Below are 16041 nucleotides of genomic sequence, written 5' to 3'. Positions count from 1 at the left end.
GCGGTAACGTTTCAGGTTCGATTCTTAATTGATGCATTTTATTTTATTTCTTTTGTACTTTACCTGAATAATTATTTCATGAATTTTATTCAGAATTCCTTTTAAAAAAAATTCAAACGCTCTTTTCCGAACTTCCATAAATATTTCCAAATTTTTTTCATTTTTCCTTATCTTCACTCTGTTGATGACCCGTATACGTTCCCACGTCTGTGGCTGGGAAAACCCAGGATACGGCATGTCTTGAAACCTCAGACCTGCATTTATTTTCAAAAAAATCCCAATTCCATACAAAGTATCTCGAATAAGATACCATGTAAATTCAGTTTGAACATATACAAATATATATTAAAATTTAGTGATCTTTCCGGAAAATATGCAAGTTCGGAAAATGTTTTCAGAAAAAGGGACGCTGAATAAAATTTATGAAATAATAATTCGGGTAAATAATAATGGATGGAGAATCGAACCCGAACCGTCGCGTCGCGCTCGTGAAGCCGGAACGTTACTGCCTCAGCCACCCGGCGAACTGGGAGTGGAAAACGCTCTTTATGTTAACTGCTACAGCTACATTGGAATGCTTCATTTCAAGACTGCCCTGGTATTTCAATATAGATCTAAAAACACCTTGACAGCACGTTACCACCAGACGAAGGCTGCTCCCAAAGTCTCGTGTCCCACGTTATGCGTTCCTCTTATCAGTTAATATTTTGCTTTCAGGTTGGTACCATAAATGAAAACTTCAGGGCGCAATTTCCCATAGCATTTTTCCCGACTGCAGACTGACAAATGAGAAATCAAACTCCCGCCTGGTCTGGTTAAATTTTTCCTCCAACATCTGTCAGTATTTGATATGAAATATATTAAAAAATATGTATCAAAACATATATAGAACTAACAGAAGTGTTTTATAAAATCAAGGAGAGCTTTTCACTGCATTTTTTCCTTATACAGTTAATAGTTCTCTATAATAGTCTGTTTTCTGGATCATCATTTTTTTTTTGCTACTTGCTTTACGTCGCACCGACACGGATAGGTCTTACAGCGACAATGGGATAGGAAAGGGCTAGGAGTGGGAAGGAACCAGCCATGGCCTTAAGGTAGAGCCCCAGCAGCATTTTTTTTTTTTACAAATTTTATTAGGTTAATGCAAAAATATGCCTTATTCTTAAAATGTGTATGTTTTAAAAAATGTAAATTTTCAGTGATGAAACGTTCAGTCGAATGTAATGCAGTCTAACATGATAAATGAAGTCAAATGAGATGTTTCATGATGATTTTTAGGGAAGTAACCGATGACACAGTAAAAAAAAGAAAAAAAAAAAGAAGGCGTTATTCGACACGCTAGTCGGTAAAGGTTTGCCATTCCTGTCCTATAGAAATTAAACGTGTTACACTTTTTTTTTTTTTGCTAGTTGTTTTACGTCGCACCGACACAGATAGGTCTTACGGCGACGATGGGACAGGAAAGGGCCAGGAGTGGGATGGAAGCGGCCGTGACCTTAATTAAGGTACAGCCCCAGCATTTGCCTGGTGTGAAAATGGGAAACCACGGAAAACCATTTTCAGGTCTGCCGACAGTGGGGTTCGAACCTACTATCTCCCGAATACTGGATACTGGCCGCACTTAAGCGACTGCAGCTATCGAGCTCGGTAAACGTGTTATACAGGATGCACCTGTATCTCCCGCGCACTTCAGTTTTGCTACTGATTAGGCGAATTCTCAGAAACCAGCTGCTGAAAAATATGGGTATGAACTGGTTAATGGACACTCTAATATAATGGTGCAGATGATACGGTAATCTTCACGAGAAACAAAGACGATGCCGTTACCTGTGCGTACTTTCAAAGATTTAAAGAAATTTGACGTTTGTTGAATGCTTATAAATCGTATACCATTTAACATTGTAAAGGCAAAACCTGACAGCTCTCCAGTCTCTAGATTCAGGTTCTACGATTCATTCAATCAGGTATATTGGAGTTTTCGACGAGAACACCTCAAGAACTTAACACCTTGAGTGCCACGTGAGACCAACGTTGACTCACAGAGCTTAATGCCATTCGGGCCGCGTGAGTCCACTGTGGACTCACGCGCAATCTCAAAGTCTCAGGCCTCGTGGTGCCATACTGTCACCACACTTGACATGTAAACGTATGTTAAATGAAAGTAGGTGGCCAGTACGTCACAAATCTATTCTTGGCCTGTCCATTTGCGAGTCCGATGTGGCACCAAATAGCCTGTACGTCACTGTAATATATCAACCACAATAAATAATGACATTATTTATTGTTTTCTGATCGTGTCATGCGTACAAATAACAAAATATTGTACTGTATGGTGTACACATTGTCTCATATCAGGGTCTATAGACAAATTGAAAATATAGGACCAAAAAAAATTACATGAACTTAAAAAAAAATATATTTGTAACTTTGTCTCAATCGCAATCACACCTCAAAATTGGTACACTTTTTGCATATGAATTTAAAGTATAACAAATGAGACTTTCTGAAGAAATATGATTCAAACTGTGTTTTACAATCACAATCACACTACAAATCTGTGCACTTTGAAGAGACAGTCCAAACAGAAGAAATTTTCACAGGCTGGTCATTTGAACTTAGACTGTAGAGTCTTCCTCATGGCATATGGCCTTCTTGATTCCTGATGGATCTCTTCATAACAATTACTGCATCTCCGTCTTCCCTGCCGGCCTACATCCTCCAGTCGGTGGGGTAATACCTGTTTCTTTGGTACTTGTGAGGAAATGTGAAAATTTTTGATACCGTTATCTGTTAATTGTTCAACAATGTCTTCTTTGAACTGGGTAACAGATATACTCTCATTCCCAAGTTGATTGGAAATATAGATGGCATTTACTGTACTTGTGCCGATCAATATCTCTATAGCTATTTTTTGTACCTATTTTACTCCATATCAGGGAAGTACTATAGCTCTTTTTATGATCTGATAAATCAATGTACGGTTTGTATTTGTTATACTCTATAAGACTCCATGGTTTTTGCTCTTCACCATCCCTCCTCTGAATAGTGACCATCTCACCAGTGTGTTTAGTTGTCAAACTTAAGACGTCTCTTTTATCGTGCCATTTCTGAACAACCACATCAGTGTTACTTTCACAGGCTCTTGTCTTTCCTCTTGCTAACTTCCTTTTAGTAACATCGGTTGGATTATACTCCTGATTAGATTTCAATGTTCCAAAGATATGAGTTTTATTCTTTAGTAGTTCATCAGCTAATGAGACAGACGTATACCAGTGTGTCAGGAAGGTGAGAACTGTGCTAGGATACGTGGTGACACATTGGTCTCACGCGGCCTATACTGCTGGAAGGTAGTGTCAGTGGCCGCGTGAGACCAATGTGTCACCACAATTTCAACACAATGTTATGATTACAATTTTGGCCCAAGGTGACTAAAAGGCACATTTCTGTAATAAGGTGCACCATTTTATACTCTATACTAAAAAAAGAAAGAATGGCCTGGATGGAAATTTTTTTTTACTGCATATGTGGCACTTAAGGTGTTAATGAACAATCTCCACCTGTTAGTCAGCAGTTCTCTCCGGAAGCCATAACAGAAGTTTCCGGTTGTTAATCAATTTACTTTCTCGTCAATAATTTAATCGCTCTCAGAATCTGAATAAACTGAAACTGTCTAATCTAAATATATCTCGTAACTGTGGGCAAAATTATAGAGAGGTTAGTGAAGGAAATTTTACAGTTGGTAAGTAATACTCCAGATGCAATGAGTTAATCATTACGGAAAGTAAAACGGCTTGGCATATTCAAAGCTCAATGGGAATCCCTTGATTCAGCAATTCAATACATGCCATATATTAGAAAAGTTTCGAAATGAGACTAGATTGCAACCCGAGATCTGGGCGCAGATAAATTAAAATGTTTGGAAGAGCTAGGCATTCATAACAGACTTTGTTGGTGATCAAAACATCTGTTGATATACGAGGATATCTGAGAAAACAGAATTTAAGACATGTCAACTTCGTATTCAAGGCAAAGGTGTTATTCTATATGAATACTGCTCATTGGTCAACAGACAGAGAGATTCTAGAGGAGGAATCGGCAGCTCTGAATAGGGGGATGCCGCCAAACTTCAAGGAAATGCCGCTCCCGTAAGAGTAACCCATAGACGCCGTCAGGACGGAACCCGCTACAGGCACTGCAGTGAGACGAACATTATCCACACGTTCTAGGCTCTTGTCCATATGGAGAAAAGCTACGACATGCCCGCCAGCACAGAATTACGAGCAGGATAGCGGCTTACACTTTCTGAAAATAATTTTGAAGTCTTCGACGAAGTTAACTGCATCGCCGAAAATGGGAGTACAAGGCAAGTAGACATTCTTGAAATAGACACAAAAAAACAATTTAGGTTTCATTATTGACCCAATTATAAATTTTGAAGTTGGTTCAGAACAGCCTCAGCTGGTCAACCAAGAAAAGAAAGATATTCACAAACCTACAGTGGAATACTGTAATTGAAGCACTCCTTGCAGAAATTTGCTGTTATCGGACTAACTATTAGCAGCCATGGAATAATCCCAAAATTATTTCTAAATCTTTGTAGCTTTTTATTTCATGATCATGCAGCTAGGCCTGCTTTGAAGGGATCCATACAGATTCCTGAAGCCATTTGTATGGTCTACCAGTAAAGGAAACAGGTACAGTATAAATAATTATGATAGTTGTGAACTGTGCATGGGAAATGCACTATGGCCAATAGCAGTGTAAAGGATGTATGTTTCTACTTCTTGTGGTTCAAAAAGCATCCAGCACTTGATATATCTGCTAGAGGAAGTTTCCAAGGGAACATTACAAGTGGCCATGCCACCCAGTGATGGCTAGAAAAAACATTTAAAACACATTAGGTTCAGTAGTCGGACTGTAGACACTTCCTTATTATTACTTCTGATGCTGGTAAGTTTATCAACCATGGCAAGTTTCAGATCTCCAAATGTCTTGTATTAGGGTTACTTCTTCCAGTCCAATATACTACAAACAAAGAAATCTCTTAAGTGACATTGAGGACTGGAGTACTTTCTACATGACCAGAAAAACAGCAAAACTCCAGAATCTTGCAAATTTGGACAAGTTTATACGGCTAAGTACTTTTTCTTTTTACAATTACCTTTACATGGCACCAACGCGGTAGATCTTATGGTGACGATAGGATAGCAAAGGGCTAGGAGTGGGAAGGAAGTGGCTGCGGCCTTAATTAACGTACAGCCCATTTGTCTGGTGTGAAAATAGGAAACCACAGAAAAACAAAATTACTGCAAAGAAGTATCTTTTGTCCATGTTGGAGTTTATGGATGTCAAATATCATCACTTCTACAGAGATATTTGTGACTATTTTTCAACAAATCAGAAAGTTTCCTTTTTACTTGCAAGCATGTAGTAATATTATGCAAAAGACTGCAGGTCCAGAATAAAGTAAAAAAAAACCATCATTATTCATTTTATGTAATATTCACTTATGTTCCATGTAATGATTTACTGTACGGTATCTGATATTCTTGTACTAAGTGGTAATTTCTGGTACTTGCATCTATCCCGATGAAGAACAATGCAGCACTTATGACAATACATTAGATGCCAGTTTTATATACTGTACAAACTTTCAAAAATGTCAAATCATTAATAAATAAGGGGTAGACATGTTTTCGTTTGTTTCCTGACAATTTCAGCTTTTGAACTTATCGTTTTCCATGAAAAGCTCACAATATTATAAACTTAGAGAATTAGAGCCTAATGTTTATTGCTCACTAACTATCGAATTCTACATTGCAGCCTATACAGAATTCTAGGTTAGGTGGTGTACACATTGTGAGCAAGAGTGTATTAAATTGCATAGCTCTTAACGTTACCTCAGAAACGCGTCGGAGAAGTCGCCAAACGTCTTTTCTCATATGAAGACAGGGTTAGGAAATTTTCATTGTAATGGTAGGCCCGCCTGCCTACCATCAGTCACAATCAGGTTGGGGAGTTTTCATCATAATGGCACACACCTTTTCTTCACCCGCCTTTTTTTTAAAAATCCTCAGAAAGACTGTCTTAGTGGTTTTCCCAATAGAAATGAACGTAGCTCATTACAATGACGCCCAGTAAGAATGGCGCGATTAACAGCAATGCTTTGATATGAAACACTCGATCAAATGAAAGACCACACATTTTTTAACTTTTAACAAAAAGTACTACACTGCCAATCTAACAGTCCAAAGTTCCAGAGCTGGAATAACCAAGGCGAAAACAGCCGTGATCCGTGAACACTCCTCGTCTTTTTTCAGCATGTGTGTGTGTAGAATAGTAGAGTGTCCCAGGGCAAAAGTCATGCCCTTTTACTAATTTGTTTCCTAGGAGCAGAAAATCTCAATTCACTACACTGGGGGTGGAAAAATCTATCTGAATTGGAGGCATATTTTTCCTCCAAGCCAGAGGAGAAACTCCCTTTTTACTGCTAATTTGGAATAAAATGAATCTAGAATTTAATAAAAGTGAAGAGGAAGAAGCTTTTGTTAAGAAACTGCTCTTTTCAGGGTGAAATTTGAATTATTTAGCGAATTGTGGTGTTATAATTTGGAATAGGCCTAAATTGTAATTCTACATCAGGTCATACTACTACTACTACTACTACTTAAGAGAGCCTCTGCCTGAAGTGTGTTCATACTAACAGTAACAAGAAATTTACCCTTTAACTCACATGTTGGCAGCACTTTCAGTGAAAACTGTAAAAAGTTGAACAATTGCCAACATTAATTTGCCAAGACATAAATGGCACTGTTTCGCAATTAAAACAAAAGATTTATATTTCTTGAAGGCACTAAGTCCATTAAGGTAAGTACAACTGCAATAAAATTTACTTTAAAAGGCAGTGAATTTACGAGCAGACGGTGGGAAAATGAAGAAGAGTTACTAAATTGGTAAGTAGCTATTCACTGTTGGCAACACTGAGGTCTTCTGGTTTTCAATGTTGCTTCTTATAATAATAATAATAATAATAATAATAATAATAATAATAATTATTATTATTATTATTGTATGGCCTCAGGTGCCGTGAATAAGTATTTTAGTATGTCTCCATTTAAGCTGCCAGCATTCAATTTCAGTGTTCTGTTTTACTCTAGTGAACGGCAACGAAGTAGCTGTTGGGAGAGCTATGACCGAGTTTTAAGTAATTTTGTTGAGTAAACACCGGAAGGTCACCAGACATCTTTTTCATGCCGACATCACGACATGGGAGTGCCGAATGGTCTTTGTTCTCTCCTTCAAAGACCCAACTACCAGCAGATCTTGGGATCCAATCAACTACCAATACACAGAGCGACTTTGTGTTGCATATGATATGCATGACTCGCGGGATAATGAATTCCCATTTATCAAGAACCAATGGCCTCCCTGGAGGGTGAATGAGTGGGTAAAGGTCTAGGGCAGTTGTGGTGGTGATTACCGTTTTAAGAACTGGGCAATCATCCCCTATTAACATTAACCAGAGAGGAAAAAACTGAAAGTATCAGCCAAAGAAAGATGAGGGCCACGAAGAGCATGAAAATGAAAGACTCTCTAGGCCTCACAACCTAATACCGCCAAGGTTGCTAAAGAACAAGAGTTGGTCATGGGAGGTCAGATAGTATAGAATAAAGTGAGGAGCCTGGCTCAATTAAGTGAAGCAATGCCAGGATTCAGCTACGGACCCAGTGGTCACCAACTCATGCTCCCGAGGTTAACAGCCCATGAGGTAGGTCCAGAGCACTCTCTTGTACTTGGGATGAGAAATCACCCTAAAAGGTGCATGATTCACTAATGGGTCAACGGCATAGAATGCATAAGGTAAGAGCAAACCACTGTATTAAAGATCCTATTTTCAGTTATGTCTATGCTACCTATGGTGCGCCCCGCAGTGTAGGGAGCAACGCCTGTCATCCGGTGGCCCCGGGTTTGATTCCCGGCTGGGTCAGGGTTTTTAAATCGAAAGTGATTAATATCCGTGGCCTGGGGGTTTGTGTCATCCTTAACGTTCCTTTCCTCACATTCAACACTCTACACTTCCGCAATTACAATTACACGCAGGTTCATATCATATGGTGCAAGTAGTGGCAAAAGATCTTTTGAGGTCGACGCCATGAACAAATATCATTTAAAAGAAAAAAAAGGCTACCTATGACAGTTGATAGATCTGTTCAGGATCCAACCAGCTTGCAGGCTGAGTACTCAAGATATATGGATTTTCCAAAGATATGTAGGTGTGTTACCACGGAAACTGGTCTGGGATGCATTGATAAAAAAAGCAGGTAGGCAAAGCAGAAGTACAAATGATCAAAACCATGTGTGTAAATAGTGTGAAGACTTAAGACAGGACAAAAACTGGTTCAATGTAGAAACGTGACTTCGAAAAGGAAGTGTATTATCCCCTCTACTCTTCATCATAGTCCTGGATGAAATCCACAAGAGTGTACAACAAAAAAAAATGGGAAGAAAAGAAAGAAAGGCCTAACAGATGACATAGTAATGTGGAGGGGGGAGATGACATGAAGTACAAGAATAAGTTACTGTATGGAATTGGGAGATAGAGGAATATGGAATGAGTGTGGAGAAGGTAACAGAGGTAATAGAGAAAGAAGAGGGAATATAGAAGTAAATGGAAGACCATTAGATGTTGTGAAAAGCTTCAAATATTTGGGGAGTATACTTGTAGAAGATGGGGAAAATAAATGAAGAAATTTGAAAGAGAATACAACAAGCCAATGAGTTATACCAATGTGCGAGGGATATAGTGTAGACCATCATCGGCCACCATCTCGGATAGAGCATGCCTGTCACACAAGTAATACCAGGCTTCCTTGTCAACTCCTGTATGGTGAAATCTGCTCCTGCACAAGACTTCATGGGGGTGTTTCAAGGACCAGCCAAAGCATACTATGAAGACTGCTTGGAATCAACACTCAAACATAGGGTACACTTGCTGAGAATCGTTATCTTTGGCGCCACACTGTTTCTACATCAGTTACCAGTTACTGTGTTTGAAGAGGAGCGACGTACACATAAACCGCCGAAACGACAAGCACGGAAGTTCCATCAAGCTCAGCTCTGCCCTATCATAGCCATTCCATGTGAATTGTGTGGACTTCATGGCAAGATTGGGCTACGAAGTCATATGAAACACATTCACAAGGCACTACAAGTGTGAAAATGTAAACTGCACAAGAGTATGTATACTCGGATAAGAGTTGCAGCCGCTGACAACATGTCTAACAGCAATGCAGATGAGGTGTATGAAGAGGTCCTGCAATATGTGAAAAGAGAAGACTGTGACAGCAGATTGGAATGAAAAGGAGAGGGAGGAAAAGAAAAAGAACCGTGGTAGGCTATACTAGGTACAGGAGACAAAGATACATAGGTGAAGTGTCTTCTCATGTATTGTGAATATACCTGATGAACAAGTTTAAAAAATGTATATCGTTTCATTCATTCAAATGTTCATTTGCACAATTTTGAGTAATTATCATAATTTAACTAAACGCAACTTTTCTATCGGCTTTTACATTTGTAAAGCATGCCAAAATTTGTCAATGTTGTCACAAAACCATAAATAATTTTAAAATGTACACTAGCATTTTAATTTTTCTAGTGTTTTCCAATATATTTCACCGGTATCATAATGACACCTCACTCGCCTCTGCGAGACATCTACACCCAAGCTACATTGCACGGTAAGCGAGTTTAGACTGCCACAACACACAATCACAAGATGACCGCCAAATTAACATGACGTTTGCATTCAACCTTCCAATTTACAGTAAAATCAAGTAATACAGAAAGAGGAACTAAGCCAACAAGGGAAAAAGGAAACAAAAGTATGTATATCAGTTAACTCAATATCAATATTACAATAAAGGTTGTAAAGCAGTTTACTCTGTGCCGAGATCTCCTGTACGATCTCAATAAATTCATCATTTTTCTAATATTCTCTCCGTGGCCAATATTTCTGAGCAAGATTCCTATCGTTCTAAAGTAAATTATGAGGACTTGAAAAAAAAAAAAAAATTACACGTTTGACTGCAGGATTATTGAAGAAGAGGTGGCTGAAGAAGTACACAAAATCGCAGTGGACACAGCGCCTGGATCGGACCCTGTATTAGAACGTGCGATCAAGGATGACATAGTTTATGACATCATAGCTTCAAGGACAATCGGTACTGAGGAAGTTCCTGATTGTTTCAAAAAAAGCTTGAACTATTCTTATATATAAACAAGGTGATCCAGCCCAAGTTGGAAATTGGTGTCCAATTCCAATTAAAAAGAGTCTGACAACGTTGGACACAATCACCTAGGCAAACACACTTTCCTCACGGAATACCATAGAAACTTACCAATATTGTAATAGCTCTGCAGGAAGCAAATCAAACATGCATTCAAACTGCCAGTGGAAAAACTAAACTAATTCGCATAGCAAGAGGTGTGATGCAAGGATCACCAATGTCATGATTATTTTAAGCTACACTCAATAATTCAAATGGACATATATTATTGCAAGGGTCATTGTTGCTTGGTCTCTGAGGCTGCAATAAGTCAGGATGACAACAAATCAATACCCCCCAGAAGTCTTAACACATTGCAGACTGGGCGACCCTCACACCATGCACAAACCCTGTTCCCGACCACTTTCTAACTATATCCAAAGTGGAGTGCATGCATACAAATAAACTGTCAGAACCAGTGATGGGCAAACGATACCTGTGTTCGAGCAGTCATGTGACCGAAGGCGTAGTCTGATTCGGGATACAGCGCGAAAGTGCACATAAGCAAACGGCATAGGAAGTGAAGCACTGCTCAAGCAGGTGTGTGTGTATGATATTGATAATGAAGGCACGTGCTGTCGCATTCAGTCATTGACGAATATCTGGGAAATAAAATTAGAAGGGTTAGATTATGATAATATGCTATGAAAAGGACAAGGCATATCTGTAATTTTCCCCGCGTATTAACGGAAGTATTTCTTCCCAAGGAAGTAATTGTGCATCTTTTAACACCTGTACTTCTGATGCAACATTATGAATAATGTAATAATATTCTTATTTGTCATGATTTAGGCAGCTAAGACAGCTGTGTAGCACAGCAGGTGAGGTGTTCCTTCTGTCCTCGATGTTGGTAGTTTGAATCCCCTCTTTGGAAATGAATTACACTTTTTACTCATATAGAAGAACTTAAGAAAGGAATTAATATCTCATCAATCCTGTATACAGAGAAATGTACAAATATTATTCAGCAATGATAACTATCCGATTGCATGAAATATATCAAAATCATTAATATCCATTCTGTGACTTGGGATTTCAAGCTAAATCCTTACCAAATTTCAAGTTAATCGGTCCAGTAGTTTTTGAGTCTACAAACAAACAAAACATACACCATCTCATTTTAGTACACAAAATCTGTCTCCAAAACACAGATACTGATCGAAGCGATATTACGTACAAAAGACATGGAAGTAACAGTAAACAGAGGATGAATCAGTACTGTCCAGCATAATACTCCTACACATCCTACTCAAGTTCTCTCTGTGTTAGTAACAGTGACCCACTAGGTTGCAGCGCGCACAAATGCTCGAGCAAAACTCAAACTGGTTCAAATTCTGACATCTGTTCAAGCAGCTCGAGCTGGGCTCAAGCACATCACTAACCTTTGAAGAACTGTTGTGTTTCTTTCTGGAGGCCTTCCTGAATAGTCCTGGTACTTTTTTCTGGTGTGATAATCCGAATAGCAGGAATATCAGGGGATCGGTTTACCTGTAATCTTCCAGACACAACTTCCTCACCTGCCCCATCAATATGCAGAAACCAAAACAGTTTTTAATTTCCATGCTAGTGACCTTAGTACCCTTCAGTGTTTTAGGGGATAAGTTATGAGACTGAATTCTTCTGGCAGTATAAGTTCGTCTGCTTAGCTACATACTCAATAAAATCCTCACCAAACAGAAGTCCTACTACTTGACCTATATTTTTAGGTTCATCAGGCCATACCTTTATATCAAGAACACCTTCAAAATCTTCTAGCCTAGGTGCAATATTATACATAACCCAGTTATCAGAAATCAATACGCTATTAACACTATATACTATAGTAACACTTATCAATTTCGTTTTGCACCACGGCAGGTCTATGCCATGAAGATAAGGCTGCATCCTCATCACTTGAGACATTTCCGCTAGAAAATATTTCATCATCGAACTCTAAATATTCACGATCATTTGGACATTCTGAACCTGTATCAACACATAATTCACGATAATTTCACCCCTGTCTAAAATAAGTCTGATCCCTGGGTGTCGCCATCTTACTGACTGCATGGCTCTCTAAACTTGGTAAACATGTAGTAAGGAAATGCACAGAAAAACTATAAAATGAATAATCAAAAAGAAATGCAACTATCAACTGTGCAAAACCATACACAACACAAGTTCTATCACCCATGACCTTCAAAGAGTTCTGGTACAACCCAAAAGATAGCACTAAAGTTCAGTCTGCAGCTGACAGTAGATAACTTTGGAACCCCTCCACATTGGGTTAAAAGTCATCAACTCTTAGGGGCGGAATTTAATATATTAAATGCTCAGAGGTCCAGCATTACCGGTGCACATAGTAATAAAAAATCCTCAATACATGGCACTAAATGACACTTATAGGTCTGGCTGAAAGCAAAATCCTCGAATCGCATGGCATTATTTTCCTGCTAGCTGTTTACAAGCTGCAGGAGGCTATCGTGTTCAGTCAAGTGCATGTTGCGAGTGTTGAAACCAGCTTTTTGCAACATGGTTAGTAAGAACAGAGTTGGTAAGCAATAGATTGCTCCAATTTTGAACTCTATGAATGTAGATTAAAGTGATTTTTCATTTGAAAAATCCAAATACAAAATTTCAACTCATCTCAGTGCAAGAGCGAATCAACTGCCCCGGAGAACGGAACAGCTGACAAAAGGACTGACGTGAATAACTTAGACCCGGGACCTTCAAGTACCACTCCGATATATAATATTAATCAATGACCAAGTTTACATTCATATTTTGACATGGTAATTGAGCCTAAGAGTACTTTTCACTATATTTAATATCGAAATACTGTATTGTCATAATTCACCAGGAAATAGTAATTCAGGGAAACAACAGGCAACACCTCCAACTAGACGTAGAATCAAAGACTGGTAATCTCCAACACTATCTGATATAAGGGCTTTGATTGGCGTAATAACTTATTTGTGGAATGACTCTCATGCTGCCGGGAAAAATTTGATATCATCATACGGACCTCTGCAATGGAGTGCATCCAATATTCAAGGTAAGTAATTAGTATCACGTACACATGCATGTTTATAGCTAGCGTCGTATAATTTTGGATGAGTTTTAATTTGCCGTATTTTCGGTCCGCGTACAGACATAAAACGCTTCTGCCTGCATAGGATTAAATTATTTCTATGTCAATCTCTTACAGGGAACACAAGAAGTGAGATTGTTTGTTTGTATCATGTACCACAATGCCAATAACAATGCACTCCTAAGCATCCTTAATTCTCAGTGGATACAGGGGTTCCCGAGTATCATAACAGAAGGAAAAAAACATTGCAAAGTGTGAAACAAAGCGGTGAGTAAAATTTAACAGTAGGCTACAGTGGAAGTCAAATTGTTAAACTGACAATAACAAAATACAGGAAATCCTCTCACTACGGACATCGCTCAAACAAGGACTGAATTTTATATCTCAACTGAAAAAAGATAGAAATATCAAAAATTAAGTTCCCAGAAGGAAACAATTTAATTTCATCAAATACGAGTGTTATTAACATTTAAGCTCTTTAGGCTTTTTCAATTGTGAAATTACCAGCGTTTCGTCCCAAAGTAGCAGTGGGCTCATTAGTGAACTGCTACACCTGGCGGCTAGTGTGCCGTTGAGATACCGCTACAAGCCTCCTATGTAGGACAATGCAGTGATGGTGCACTTAAATGTTTTTAACATTTGCAATCAATGAAATTAAATTGTGGTTTCCTTCTCACAACTTAATTTTTGATATAAAGACCAAAGCATACCTGCCAACTTCACACAACCAAAAATCAGGATATGAAAATCAGGAAAAACCAGGAGATACAATTGGTCAAAACTGCTTATTTTACATGTCTTGTGCAATACAGTACTATGATATATTTATAACACTTATTCTCTCAAAGCCCGACTGTTGCTATACGAGGCTACAAGCCTAAAAATTACACATCTCTATTCTCTCACAGGAAGTATGCGAGAGAGATGATCGGTCTCTGATAAGCCTTCCGAAAATAGTATGAATTCATGCTCCACATGTGTGAATCAGTCATGCCATTACTTAGCAAATGCATAGATTAATATATTGCATCAAGTGCTGGTGCGATTATGTGAAGCGCAATGCTGTTTGTATCAAATAGTTTTCCCAACTGAAGTCAACAATCAACATAAGTCATTAGAATGACGTCAGTTACTGCCTCAGTAGCGATCAAAAAGCTGGAATACTATGATGATCCAGTGTGTTACGTACCAGTAGCATCAGCAAATTTATGAACCAGAGGAATGGCATGTTAAAGAAGAGAGATCTCTAAATCCCCAACTACTTCCCGCCAATATTCAGGCAGGCTGTTATACTCGGTACAGAGTAGTAATTCCATCTACCAGAGGTAAATGACAGTAAAATACACAAAGTACATCACAACAAACAATGGTCAATGTAATATTATTGATCAATTCTATTAGCTTTCTATATTATAGGCTTTCACATTTAGTTTTCTTCCGACTTTGTGATATTAGAGCATCTAATGTACAGCGAGTTCTCCTTTCTTTCACGACTCCTCCTTTGTTATTAATCAAGCGATCGTTCCTTCATGACTTTTTTCTCATTCTTCACAATTTAATCACCATCACCAATATTATTATAGTCGGTACGGTAAAACTGAATAAGATATAAATAATCGGAAATTGTATTCTCTATAACTTAGGTTATGTAGTACTTTTCAATATGACCAATAAGATAGGTAATTCAAAATTACATTTTTGGCACCTTCCCCTAAACTACCATTTCGAACAGGGTGAATAAAATTATTTACAGTGTAGACTATAATTCCTTATTCCCCGACTTTACATGCTGATTTTTATTAAATTCTGTTCACCCATTTTCTCGTACCTTGGCGCTGATAATGAACAACAAAAATCCAAAATCTTTACCTTGCACGGACACAGATAGGTCTTATGGTGACGATGGGACAGGAAAAGTCTAGGAGTGGGAAGGAAGCGACCATGGCCTTAATGAAAATGGGAAACCACGGAAAAACATCTTCAGGGCTGCCAACAGTGGGGTTCGAACCCACTATCTCCCGAATACTGGATACTGTATTAAAATTATAAAATTCTTTTATTAACAACCACCTACTCAATACAATATAATGCACTCATTGAATTATAAAATAATCATGAGGTGTCTTAAAGAATGGCTTAAATAACGGAAGATGTTTCGTTCGGCATTGCGAACATCATCAGCCGTTAAATGTACAAAGACCAGGCAAGGGCCCTGAACTTAAGTGATCAAAATTGTGAATGTAACCTCTAGAGGACTCACTATCTCACCATTAATGAAGATATTGTTTTGAGATTTTATGCCACCTCTTAATTTCAGGTTGTTATTATTGTTGTTATCATCACCATCATCATCACCGGTATTTCACCTAATTAATTGGAAATGTGTTACAAGTTGATAAGTTATTAAGACTGTAGGTCTATGGAATAGTAGAGAACTATACTGAGTTATAAGAAAAATGAACGTATTGCACTACTATAATTTATTTTAAGATTGATTTGTGCTAATTATATCAGGTTAGTCATCCAACGTTTGCCGGATTATATCAGAAGTTTCTGAAATTATGGCATCGCACATCAAAACATACTATTTACTTTTTATTGGGGAAGTAATTAGGCCTATTACAACGTAACGGCTACGGA

The sequence above is a fragment of the Anabrus simplex genome, chromosome X, assembly GCF_040414725.1.
Source record: "Anabrus simplex isolate iqAnaSimp1 chromosome X, ASM4041472v1, whole genome shotgun sequence".
NCBI lineage: Eukaryota > Metazoa > Arthropoda > Insecta > Orthoptera > Tettigoniidae > Anabrus > Anabrus simplex.
Note: the sequence above shows the minus strand (reverse complement) of the source record.